Genomic DNA, 7,178 nt, shown 5'->3' with positions numbered 1-7,178 from the left:
TGTTTCTATTTTTGCTTCAACTAATTATTTTGAACAATGAAAAAAAACATCACCTCATCTCATATCTCTCTTTTTTTAATAAGGTGATCTTCAGATGATATAGAATAGTAAATATTGAGATACTTTATAATAAATAAGAGATATAACTGCTCTTGTTTGTATTAGAGGTGACAATTTTGGTTGATTGACAGTTCAGAGTATTTTAAATCACTGGTACTGCTGCTGTTTATTGGTACTTTCCTAATAATGAGACTCCAAGCCAAAGGACAGATCAACTACACAGGAAACTTTATAATAAGAGTCCCCAATGCTAATTCATATCTTTTGAAGTAAACTTTGAATATATAATGAAGACGTTTCACATATTCTCATGCATGTTCCCAGTATGACCCCTATGCAGCTCAAAAACCCTTTTCATCATGCAAGCAGTTGCCAGGTATTGCATCATGCTCCTCTACACCAATCATGTATTAAACAGGGTACAAGATTTTCATTTTCAAAATTAGTCCACATGGGTGACGCAACAATATTACCCTTAAAGGCACTGTACCTGACTGTTGGACTGTTCTTAAAAAGAAGTTCATTTTAAATATATTATATTATATTATAAATGCTAACAACAACTAGCATGCTAATCCGCATTACTTTAATATAGGTGAATCAAATGGTGTCCAACTGGGTGCAGACAGTGTACAGTGGATTTATTTTGACCTCCAAGAAATGGGGCAAGCCACATTTTTTTCAGATGCCGGGTGTAGGGGCAGTGTGGCCCTATGCCACACAAGCCACTAGGATGCAAATTTTAAAGGCATTTCTGACACGTGTTACGATATAAATAAGCCCAAAGCTCCAGTAAAAGCTCAAATATTCATTTTTTTAGCATGAGCCATGAACACGGCCAAAGGCTGTTCCTCATCAATTTACAATACCTGTATTGCCTAATTAGAGGTCTTAAATAGGTAGCAACCCAGAGAAAACAAAGACATAGTGCCACACAGTGGCCGGAGGTGCATTTTGGCCATTACACCAGGGGGAAAAAAAGTAAAGAGCCTTTACTTCCAAGGCCCCAGTACAGAGTTCCACAGTTACTGTAACGAGCACGCTCACCGCGCACCTCTGCTTCACAGAGGTTAAGAGTCACTTTTTACAGTATATCTGTACTGGGGCAAAATAAATTTTACTGTAACACATGAGAGAGCTGCTAATGGGGCAGTACCTGGAGGACAAAAAGGGAGAGTGAGGAGAGGGGGCGGGGTCTGGAGGGAGGAACAGTGTGATTGGTCTAACACAGAAGTGGGCAGTTATTTTTTCCATGGGGCCACATGAGAAACAGAACATATTGTGCAGGTCAAAATGCTAAACTCAGTTCTGCATAATATTAATTGTATTTCTTTAAAAAAAAAAAAAAAAAAAGCAGTAAATAGCATTGTTTTGATGAGCTGGTAAGAGTATATGTTAAAACTGAGGTTGCCTTACAAAAAAATGTCATTAAAACACCACAATGTAGCTTTAGTATACATGAGGTATAAATATAAAATATGTTTACTTTGTAATTCCAAATGAGCTAAAACGGGCCACTCAGAGTCAACCTAAGCCCTTTAGTATGTGGCCCAGGAGCTGGACAATGCCCACGTCTGGTCTCACAGTTCTCCACATCTGAATCTTCACTCCATAGCCAGATGTTCAGGTGTAATCAGAAACACATGTTTTTAATCTGAGCAGTTCTGTGTGATACCGCGTAGTACTTGAAATTGCAATGGTCACTGAAACCAGCTGAAGTCACCAGCAAATTTACCTAGTTTGCATGCAAATTGCCATAAAGAAATAGGAATAGTTATCTGTTTAGTATATTAAAAAAGTTGATTTGTTGTATAATTAAAGCTTCCTCTGTCATGGTTTGATAACAGTAAAAATTAGATGCTGGACATTCAACAGCTGTTACACTGAGTCAAAGGGCAGTAATGAGACAAAGTTTAAGTTGAATAAATATCTTAATAATTCTCCAGTGGTCCCTGTGGTAGGTAGGAATCTCAAAAAAGTATCAAAAATCTGATGTTAATCGTTACTGAAACTAGTATCGAAACTAGATAATCATTTTAGCAAGTATTGATACTAAAAAAGTCACATTCACAGGACAGAAATTAACCTTTCCTGAGTTGCTTTAGAATGATTTTGAGCTGTATTGAACAAATATAAAAACGCCCATGGACCACTGAGGGATTACACGCATATAAAACCACATAGTAATAGAAAGAAAATACTATGATTTAATCACACTCTATTGTCTAAATAAAGAGTATGTTTTTTACTATTATTACCATGAAATCAGAATCAGTATTGAGTATTTAATCTATACTTTAGTATTGAAATCATTTGCTCTCCTCTAGGGGTGTGCAAAAATATTGAAATATTGATATGTCGTATAGTTTAATGTGATGAATCAGTGTGTCAATCGTTCATTTGTTTTTCAATATAAAACCAAAAATAAGAAAAAAAAAAAAAAAATTCTTCATTATTTGTCTCTAAAAAAAACAAAATGAAAAAACAGATAACGATTCGTTTTTTCAGTTTTCGATTCTGTATTTAAATTACTAAAATTGCGACGCCGGACTGAACCAGGACTAAACCAGGATTAATCTAGGTCCGGGACCAGACTGGGACTGAGACCAGGACTTAGACTGGGACCAGACCAGGACTGAGTCCAGAACCAGGACCAGACCATGATTAAGACCGGGACTGAGACCGGGACTGAGACCGGGACTGAGACCAGACTGGGACTGAGACTGGGAACAGGACCAGGACTGAGATTGAGACTGAGACCGGGACCATACCAGGACCAGACCAGGACTGAGACCAGGACTGAAAATGGTTTAGTCCTGGTTCAGTCCTGGTTCAGTCCTGGTTCAGTCCGGCATCGCAGTTTAAGTCACGTAAACGGGAAACGGTCGTTATCCATTTTTTCTATTTTTCATTTAAACCCAAAATCGAAAACTGAAAAAACTAATCATTATCTGTTTGTTCATTTTGGTTTTGGAGACAAACAATGAAGAAAATTGTTTTTTTCATTTTCTTATTTTTGGTTTTATTTTGAAAAACTAATGAACGAATGATACATGGATTGTGATGATACAGTTTTTTTGCTTGTTCAGAGGAAGGAAACTCATTTATGCGACACATTTGACATTTTCACTGTTTTGAGGATTAAAACGTTTCATATGAACATTGCACCAGAAGTGGTTTAACAAAGATTTGAAATATATCCTGTCGAACTAAAAGTGCACAGCATCAAGATGTATCGTACCGTGGCCTGTGTATCGAGGTATGTATCGTATCATGGCCTATGTATTGAGGTAAGTATCGTATCGGTAACTTCTTAATGATACCGAGCCCTACTCTCCTCCGTCACTCGCCTTCTTCAGACGGGAGAATGCCGAGTGACTGGCTGTTGTTTCCGGAACATATGTTTGTCCTCTGTTTTAATGAGACAGTGAAATCCTCAGAGGAAAAAAACACAGCAGGACCCCGGGGAAACAAAGTAAATCCGCCAGTGTATACATGCCAGTTAAAGTAATGAGTTTGGAGAGGGGGAGAATGCAGATGGAGCAGCATTATGTGTGAAGCCGTGTGTCCCACCTCCTAAATGTCACTGATCGCACGTTGTTCCGCCTGATTACCCACAAGCCCCTGCTCCTGTCTCGGTTCACGCGGACGCACATAGAATACACAAGTATACGCTCCTATTTCCTCTGCTCTTAAGATGTTTGTATTCCAGCCAGCCAGCGTGCTCTCCTTATATTTGATGGGTGTATCCACAGATTGTATAAAGAAGTGGAGTGTGATGTCACCCACAGCGTTCAGCTCCAGTTCAGGGTCATTCCATCTCAATTCATCCCGTAAAATTGCAATTTGAACCCTCACATTGTTCATTTGCAAAGAAAATTGGTCAAGAAAGCCAAGAAAGCCAAAATCTCAAATTTTAGCATGATTGGAGTAACGGTTGCCAAGATATCGCAATTTCATTTTTTACAAATTTTTGCATGGTCGCCGAATTTCAAATTGCATTTACTCAGCAACTACTGGTCCGATATCAAAAACCAAGGTATCTCTGGAAAGGGGACATCACAAGGGATCCATATCTTATTTTTGCATTTGATTACTTTTGCGATGAATTACCTTTTGACCTACATTTTGACCTTGAAATTGACAATAAGGGAAAATGCCTGACCTCAATGACACCAATAAAAAATGTAGCCCTATAGGTCTACTACAACATATAAAAAATCTGGAGGGGTTTTCTTTTTTATTTTCACACAAATGTATGTAGAAGTTGACTTACCCCCATCTTAAGACATGCCGAATATCCATTCAGTATATACAGCTGACAGTCAAAGCAACATTACAGTATCGTGAGTGATGAAGATGAACACGAAGGCCCTGCCGATATCCCTCTTGTTGTTAAACCTCAAAACTTCGTATGCTGCAGCTGCAATAACCTCCCATGGATTATTCTGGTGGAGGAGGTCTCAGAAGAATTCGTTGACTGTAAGATAAAGTTCCTGCACCCTCATGGACCAGTCAAGACCTTCTCCTGACCATCCAAAAATGATTCTTGTTGGATACCTGATTCAGACATACACTGTGTGATAAACACTCATTTCTTGAAATCATCTTCGACAAGAAACTACAGCATGTCGCATAGGCTATGTTCAGACTGCAGCCTGAAGTGACTCAAATCAGATTTTTTGGCCCCTATGTGACCTGTATCTGGTCTTTTAATGACAGTCTGAACCACACATATCCGATTTTTTCAAATGCGACCCAAGCCACTTGAATATGTGCTCCTAAAACCGATACATATCTGATCTTTCGACATTAGACAAAGCGCATTCATCAGACCTACACGTTATCAACAAGCCACAAATGTCACTATTCTGCGCTGCAGTAGGCGAAAATTGTTAATGAACTCCATGTCACTGAAGCAAAGCACATCACCACTCACCACTCTTGGCTACATCTCCACATCCACACGTTCCTTTCAGTGGACGGCCAAAAACCTCGTCCTTCTCCTTCTCAATCTCCTCCTTAAAACAAGTAAGTTGTTCATGTTCTGGCTCCGGTACGAGAGGAACTTTAAAATCTCCAGGTGCTCAATACTCGCGTCCATGTTTGGACAACTTCTGTAAACACAGAGCACGCTCGCTGCAGTCGACGTCATCGCGTCCTCCAGTGCACATGCGGGACACTTTTGGGCCTTTTAATGTTCACGCTTAATTGGAAATGTGAACGACCTCCCAAAAACATCGGATTTCACAAAAAAATCTGAATTGAGCATTAAGCCCTGCAGTCTGAACGTAGCCATAATGACCTGTCCAGAATTTCTAACCACTGTTTGAACTGGCCTGCAGAAGGACTAAATATCCTGATTTCATGAAACGAAAACAGTGGTGAAATTTTCAGTGACGTTTGGTGCTGTGTGATTGACAATTTTTCTTAGAGTATATCAACTTGGACTCTGTGTGTATAAATGTACAGCTGTATACACTGAATGGATATTTGACACGTTTTAAGATGTGGGTAAGTCAGCTTCTAGGTAAATTTGTGTGAAAATACAAAAAGAAACCCCCTCCAGATTTTTTTATATGTTGTACTGGACATATCGTTAGCCTCATAGCATAACTGCCTAAGTCATTTTTTGGCCAAATTGTGATATCTACGTAACTTTACTCTCCTACCACTGCTGCATCACCCTGTCTTAGAGAGGGACACGTGCTACAAATAAACAATTGCGGTTGGATCATCTACAGTTTCTTGTTTTTTGCACAGGCCGGTTCTGTGGTCCAGTTCTGGTCTGTTCCGGATTCAAACAGAATGCGAAAAGAACTGGCTGGTCAAGCAAGTTCATAATTGGACAACCGAGGAATTACACAGACACTAATGCGAAGACGAACAAAATCAAGTTTAAGCTAAGTCAAATCCGAACTGTTTCACTCTCGCAAACCCTGTAGTGTTGTGTCCCAGTGAACTCCCCCCAGGTGAAGTGTCTCCAGCCGGGATCAGAGCAAGGACCAAGGCCCAGATCTGAGCTGGGGTCCATGCTGGGCCGGTCGGAGCTTGGACACTGGGGTTTCGTCATCAAACACCAGAGTTTTACCGATGCAACACACATCTGTGCTTACAACACATTCATTTTGCTGTGCTTTCTTACAAACGAAAACTATACCAGCCAATATAACAGTTTCTGGTGTTATGTTTCCTCATCACAAACATACCTAGAGTTGTGTTTTGTTTAATTTAACATTTTCTACATCTCCAGACGTGTGTGAATGAAACTAAACACAACTCCAGGTATGTTTTTGAGGAGGAAACAACATTCTAACATGGCTTAAAGCTCACAAGAGTCATTTTTTTGTGTCATATAGGATGTTTAACAGACCCTCTGAGCCTCTTTTCTGTACAATGTACAATGTAGTTTTTAGACTCAATGACCGGCTCTGTCAGCTCATTCCTTTCTCCACACCCTGTCATAGCTGTGCATAACGCTGAGAGGAAATCACTAGCTTGATTCATTAGCCAGTTTCACTTTGTGGAAACTGTCTGACCTCGCAGCATTAGGATTCGTTCGCTCGATGGTAGGCGGGTACTTTTTTTAATTTAACCAATCACTGCTATTTGGCCATGACATACGTAATGCACCAAATCCCGTAGGAAGAAGGACAATAATGTCTTTCCCCTTGATAAAATTCACCAAACATTCTCTATAAATCCTCGATCTCAGGAATCTTTGCCACCACAGAATGTCTGTCTTCATCTACATCCATCTCGATCGCTTTGTTTACTGTTGTGCTGTACCACAAAAGGGACCCAGACAGGAGCTTGAGTTTGACGTCATGGCTTCACAGCTCTTCGTTGACTTGCCGGTGCGTGGTCTACAACTTCCAGGGTTCTTGCAAACCGTCTAGTGTATTCTGATTCCTGACCCAGTTGCTGAAGAGAAATGAAATTGAGTGGAGGCACTAGGTGACGCCAGCCTGGTTAGAAAATCACTCTGGAAGAGAAAAAAGGAATATTCAAGTTTATCAGTTTCAGTGTGGCATGTAGGCGTCCACAGTTTTGGAATGAGCCGAGCAGATATATCAAAGTTTCCTCATCTTTGTTTACGTTTAGAAGGACATTAAACT

Source organism: Boleophthalmus pectinirostris, unplaced genomic scaffold (genome assembly GCF_026225935.1).
Source record: "Boleophthalmus pectinirostris isolate CB_2022bp ecotype Guang Dong unplaced genomic scaffold, ASM2622593v1 HiC_scaffold_22, whole genome shotgun sequence".
Taxonomy (NCBI): domain Eukaryota; kingdom Metazoa; phylum Chordata; class Actinopteri; order Gobiiformes; family Gobiidae; genus Boleophthalmus; species Boleophthalmus pectinirostris.
Note: the sequence above shows the minus strand (reverse complement) of the source record.